This window comes from Rhinopithecus roxellana, chromosome 14 (assembly GCF_007565055.1).
Source record: "Rhinopithecus roxellana isolate Shanxi Qingling chromosome 14, ASM756505v1, whole genome shotgun sequence".
Lineage (NCBI taxonomy): Eukaryota > Metazoa > Chordata > Mammalia > Primates > Cercopithecidae > Rhinopithecus > Rhinopithecus roxellana.
The window spans coordinates 32,969,610-32,976,323 of NC_044562.1; positions in this window are offsets into that span (position 1 = coordinate 32,969,610).

Here is a 6,714-nt window from a genome sequence, read left to right on the forward strand (position 1 = left end):
CTTTTTGAGTTTGTGTTGTTGTTTTGTTTTTTGAGACAGAGTTTCGCTCTAGTGCAATGGCACACTCCTGGCTCACTGCAATCTCCATCTCCCAGTTTCAAGTGATTCTCCTGCCTCAGCTTCCCGAGTAGCTGGGATTTCAGGCATGCGCCACCACACCCAGCTACTTTTTTGTATTTTTAGTAGAAACAGGGTTTCACCATGTCAGCCAGGCTGGTCTCGAACTCCTGACCTCAGATATTCCACCCGCCTCAGTCTCCCAAAGTGTTGGGATTACAGGCGTGGGCCACTGCTCCCAGCCTGATCTTTCAATCCTTGCTTTAAATAGATGTTCTCTTGGTTGACTTGTGGTTAAGATGCTTTCATTCTCTGCTTGGTAATTGAATTGGTGCATTAACCTGTTGTAAGTCTACACAAGGAGAAGGACCTATTAAGTCATGATGTTTATGCTGTAAACAGTATCTCCCCCTTCTTCATTCAGCAACAAATTGGTAGCCAACTCTCCTGGTCCCATGACATCTCTGTATGTAGCTTCCAATATACCCCCCATCACACATACACACACGAGCCGTAATACTGGAGACTGTTCATGTTGTTTATATTTAATGTATGGTTTTACCCAAGATTTGTCATTTGGTTGTGTGTAGATTTTTTGTCCCAGCTGGTCAAGTGTGTCTGGCTTAGAAAGGAGCTCTCAGAGGATAAGTCCTGAGTCTATTTTAAACCCAATAATTGCCTAGTTAAACTGAGTGACTTCACAGTCTTGCCAGCAGACCAAGAGTTGGAACAGAATCTCTGCAGATCAGCTTCCTGGAGTTCTAGTCAGCTCAAGAGTCTATGAAACTGTGAACCCAGCTTTCGGTTCATGGTCGAGTGTCTGTGTTCCTTGTATTGATGAGGAGGTAACTCCTTGGGCCTGGACCAAAGAAGCAGCCACTGAATACCATTTATGCTCTCCTTGAGTACAGAGCCATCTTGGATGAGAGTGAAAAAGACAGTGTAGGAGTACACCAGTATTTCTCAAACTGGAGTGATCTAGAGATATATTCTATGCTAGTTGTTTTGCAATATATGTGTGTATGTGTCATTTTGCTAATAATCTTGAAAATAAACACATTTTAGTTCATCTGGATGGCCACCTAATTCAGTTCTAGAAGACTTTTTTCATTTTCATTTCATTTTCTAAGGCATAGAAGCCAAGTAACACCACTTTCAATGTCATTTGCTGATGGGCTGAAGAGCAGAAGCAGACATGTTCCTGAGATGATGTGTGGAAGCTGAGTGAAGGCTGGGTGACACGATGCCATGTTACAAAAAGTGAGGGTTTGGCAGTACCATTGTGTTTTGTAAGTAATTTAAGGACTTTTCATGGGGAATCTTGATTATACTCAATTTTTGTATTTCAAGATGACTTTAAAACTAACCACTATGCAAGACATGACTCCACTGTTGTTTAAAAAACAAGAAAACAGTAGTGGGAGGATTAAATCACCAGAAAGAATATCATATGTACATGCCAAGCTCAAAAAAACTTGCACTGTCACAGTTAAACCATAATCACAACATGAGTAGTGATTTATTTTCAGCAAAACATCAACCAAACACCAATCAACACACAAATTAACGTTGTCATTTGCGCTTTGTTGAGTTTGTAACTTTAGTTGGGTTTATTTACATATTAGTTGGATTTTACGGTAAGGTTATCATACAGAGCATACACCTTAAAATGTTTGTACATATTTAAGTTACATTACAATTAACATATTTTAAGTTCTACAATAGGGGTCTATTGGAATTCTTGTAAATGTTTATAAGTTACATTTGCGATATACAGGATTGACCAGACTAGTATTTAAAAGAACATAATAGAAACACATCAACATAGACATTACCAACAGTCAGGCAAAATGATGCAAAGATAAACTCTGGTGTTTAGGAAGATTTTAGAAGATGCTAGAATAATTCAGGGGTGGTAAATGTTTTTCTTTTTTTTTTTAAGACAGGATCAAATTCTGTCACCCAAGATGGAGTGCATTGGTGCAATCATGGCTCACTGCAGCCTTGACCTCCCTAGGCTCGGGTGATCCTCCCAGCCCAGCCTCCTGAGCAGTTGGGACTACAGACATAGGCTACCATGCCCAGTTAATTTTTGTATTTTTTGTAGAAACAGGGTTTTGCCATATTGCCCAGACTGGTCTTGAACTCGTGGCCTCAAGTGATCTTCCCCACCTCGGCCTCTCAAACTAATAGGTGAGAGCCACCACACTCAGTGTTTTTCAATTAAAAATAACGTATTAAGTGCCTTCTGTGCTAGGAGCTATACTAGGGCTCATGACCAAAAGGTAAGGAGAGGAGGAAAACCAAGATGAAAAAAACCTGGGATGCTTCAAGCCTGTCAGTTTAGTAGGGAAGATGGGACTACAGCAGGTAATATTGATCAAGCACTAACAAGATTTACAGGGACTGCCTCACTCAAGGCCCACAACAACGCTGTGGAGTAGATAATATATTCCCCACTATTTTACGAAGAAGACACAGAGGATCCCAGGGGCACCAGCAAAATGCACTTAGGAAATCACACATGACAGTCAGCAAAATCCTCCAAAGTAAATGCAATTTCATCTAGGTCTTTAATGACTATTAGCAGCTCACCAGTTAGCAGTGAAGAAGAAAAGTGTGCCTGTCAGAACGAACAGTTTGTGCAAAGGTGTGGGGACATGGAAAAGCTTGATTTCTCTAAGGAAAGAAGGGTTTAGATTGACCCAGCCGGGAACACAGCCAGAGGCAGCTGCTTTAAATGTTTCAGAACAATCCCTTAGCCCCAGTAATGGATCAAATCATGTCACTGGACCCATGCTTTCCACACTAGTAGAAAAGCAGTGTTTCCTGATAGTTTAGGTACGAAGTTTAGCTCTTCCAACCAGGGCCATTGCATAGAGCTGTGCAGATTGTGTACTGCACAGCAAGGGCCCCAGTTAAGTGGTGCTATTCACAGAGCAAACATGGACATGTACATTCATCATGACAATTTCCTGGAAGAGGCAGCAAAGTTTCCTGTCCTCAAGAATCTGTATTTTATAACAATATTCTGATGGATAGAAGTAAAGTATCTTGAGGAAGGTCTTTTCCTAATTCACACAAATTTACCCTCTGCACTAATAGTGGTAAGCTAGCTCTTACCACTTCTCCCACCTGAATTGTGTGAAATCTCAGCTGCTAACCATGCACTGCGATTTTACTTGGCCTTTTCACGGTTCATGTGAATCATATTAAACCTGCTTCAAGTAATTAACACTCTCTCGCTCTCCTCTTTTTCCATGTGATTCCATTTTTTCTACCTACCCTATCTCTCTCCCACCTAGATCTGGAGCTACCAACACTGTCTCTAAGTCACAACAGATCACTTTTCCGTGTTAATCTCATTTTCCAAAATTGAAGCAACTTCTGAGCGGTCCATTGTAGGAACATGCCAGATCCCATGATCCAAGAAGACAGAAGGGCTCCAACCAGAAACAGTATTTATGGAGCCTGCCCTGCTCTGCCCTATCTGTCTGGAACTGCTCCAGAAGCCTCCTAAACATCAATTCGTGCAGCTATTAACTTATATGCAGCTCACATCAGGATATAAATCACTCTGCGTCACAGCTGGCTCCAGCTCCTTTAACAGCCAGCCTCAGGGTCAATTTAGACTCTAGTTAAATTGCCACCACTGCAAGCACCACTACAAAATTAACTCTAAAGTAGCACGTGGTTTCACCCTCAAAAATCACTGTAATTCTGCTTTATGAGAAACTATACATAAAACCTAGAAAAATATTGTGCAGAAAGGATACAGAGCTATTTCAGGATAGTGGCTACTTCTGTCCAGGGAAGAAGATGCAGGGATGGCATGCATGGGAGGTGAGCTGTGACCTGCCCCACTCTACTTCTAACAAAATCTTTGGCTAGGCACAGTGGCTCACAGCTGTAATCCCAGCACTTTGGGAGGCCAAGGTGGGTGAATCACAAAGTTAGGATTTTAAGACCAGCCTGGCCAACATGGTGAAACCCTGTCTCTACTAAAACTACAAAAATTAGCCAGGCACAGTGGTGCACACCTGTAGTCCTAACTACTAGGGAGGTTGAGGCAGGAGAATCACTTGAACCTGGGAGGTGGAGGTAGCAGTGAACCAAGATCGTGCCACTGCACTCCAGCCTGGGAGACAGAGCAAGACTCCATCTCAAAAACAACAACAACAACAACAACATCTTCAACAATGGCAAAAAGTGAACATGTGTTAAATAAGTATAGAGAGTAGAGGGCACATGCTGTATTATCTTCTGTTCTTTGAATGTTTGAAATATGCCATAATTACCTTTTTTTAAACAGGGGGAATTTTTATGAATTGCGGCTGAAGATCACTTCTGATTATTCCTCAGAGAAGGTTTAGGACATACACCCTTTGATGAACCCAAAGTCATCAAGTTCCTACCCTGGCCATACCTTTTCTCCAAACAAAAGTAATCATGAACATAGCATCCGGTGGGACCCAGAGGGTTTTGCACCTGAGGCTGGCCTGGTGCTGTTGGGGAAACAGTGCAGTGCCAATGCTGGGGTGGCCCGTAAGTGGACCCACAGGGTGTCCGTACATGTCCCTCCATCCATGCTTTTCCTTTCCCCGCTCCCCCATTCCCCTACCAGTATCTGCTTCTTTCCCTTCATGAAAGGAGGCATGTTTCTAATGATGTATCTATCCTGCCACCTAGCCTTCAGCAATATCACTACAACAAAGCTGCCTCATGCTGCTCTTTTATACTGACCTGTCTTGCTGAACCTTCCAGATCTAGGCAAGGACCTGAACGGGTTACTTTCTTTACTGAACATCACTGTGCCTTAGTTTGAGACCAGCACAACATGGCCACAGCATTAGTATTCTTGATGTATATTGGCCTCTCGGAGAGACTGAAGTCAATGTCATGAGGTCTTTAAAAATTGAATAAATTATACAAATAAGCCTGAGAGTGGTGGGAGTGACGCAGAAAAGAGAACGAAGACAAGATCCTTAGCTAACGTTTTTCCATTCTGACCAGCAGAATCCATAATACTTTGTGTCCTACTAAAAAGTCTAGCTTTCCCAAACTGTGTTATCAGGCATCATCCTTGAAAATCACTTAGAAACTCACAGAAAATGACCACAGGTAAGGAGGAATCCGAAGATTTATAAAATAAAAACGCTATCCATACTTTGAAAAGTTATCCAGATAAAAGAGCATGAATCTTTCACTCGGTCGCATTTCTTGAAAGTTGGTTTTGATAAGCGGTTAATCTTTTAAAGGAAAGAGGAGGGGTGATCTCCGGGGAAACGGGACACAAGTGGTTGATATTTAAATACTACTTCCCCGAAAAAGATACAGTTAACAGGTATAGAAGCTACTCTATGCCAGAGTTGGGAAGCCCATGAGAGCAAAAGCAAGCTGGCAGCAAAGGGGGTCTTTAGGAAGGGAACATTTGTATATGGCAGGAATTAATGATCCCCTCCCAATTAACCTGGTTGATGCAAACTATTTTTTTTTTCTAGAAACAATTTTCTAAAGGTGATTGTGAACAGATCTAGACCTCCAGAATGGAGGGAGGGGAAAATGGAATCAAGTAAGGCTCATAGGCATCCTCCATAATCCCGTATCCCGCAGTAACAACACCAACACCTTCCCACTCCACTGTAATATATTAATTATGGACTCAGAAGCAAAACCCATCTGGCCAGTCCTCCATCTTTGGATGAAATTACTACAATCCCAAGCTACTGAGAATTCTTCTCTCATGCCCTCTGGGGAAGCCTATCCCAGGGTCTCTTGGACAACAGGTCCAGTCTCTGAATCCCTCATAACATAAGCCCATTTCTAAGTGGAGATAAAGAATGGCTGCTTAGCACACCAACATGGCACATGTACACATGTATAACAAACCTGCATGTTGTGCACATGTACCCTGGAACTTAAAGTATAATAATAAACAAAAAAGGCTGCTTAACATTTATAGTCTCACAGAGTAACCTCTCTCCATGGCCCCTGTACTGCTCTGCCCCAGGGTCCAGCTTCCACCACATTCTCCTCCTCCCTTCTCTCTACCCTTTTTATCTTTTCTGTGAATGATCCCCACTCCTTTTACCTGTCTTCACATATTGTATTATCCAGCTATTGGAAGTCAGCTACACAAAAAGAGGTGTCACTAGAGGCCATCTCTCTCAGAATACAGGGTGGCTGGAATGAGGCAACTCGTGTTTCTTTGGAAGGGGTACCACAATTTCCCCCAATCATCTTAAAAGCTACCAGTGTGCCTGGAGCAGGCTGAGCTGCTAAGGGTGTGCAGAAAGAAATAGGAGCAGGCAAGAGAACGTACTGCACACATTCTGCTGCCACTCTTGTAGTCTGAACTTGACACAAATGAGAAAATAACACATGATCTCCCTCACTTGTAAAATATTTCCATCAAAGTTTTGAATATTGATTTATTCCTATACCTTACCAAGCCCCCAGACAGAGAAAAGAAGAAATTAAGATGAGCCTTGCTGCTATTTTTTGTTTTAATTATTACACACAATTCTCCCTCTCCCAGCCACCATCTAAATCCCCTTTGGCAATACAGGCAAAGACATAACTTTAAACGTTAGCCTTGTTTTAAAATGTGCCTTTCGGCAAATAGATAAGTGAGAAGAGAGATCAGGATCTGGGGGT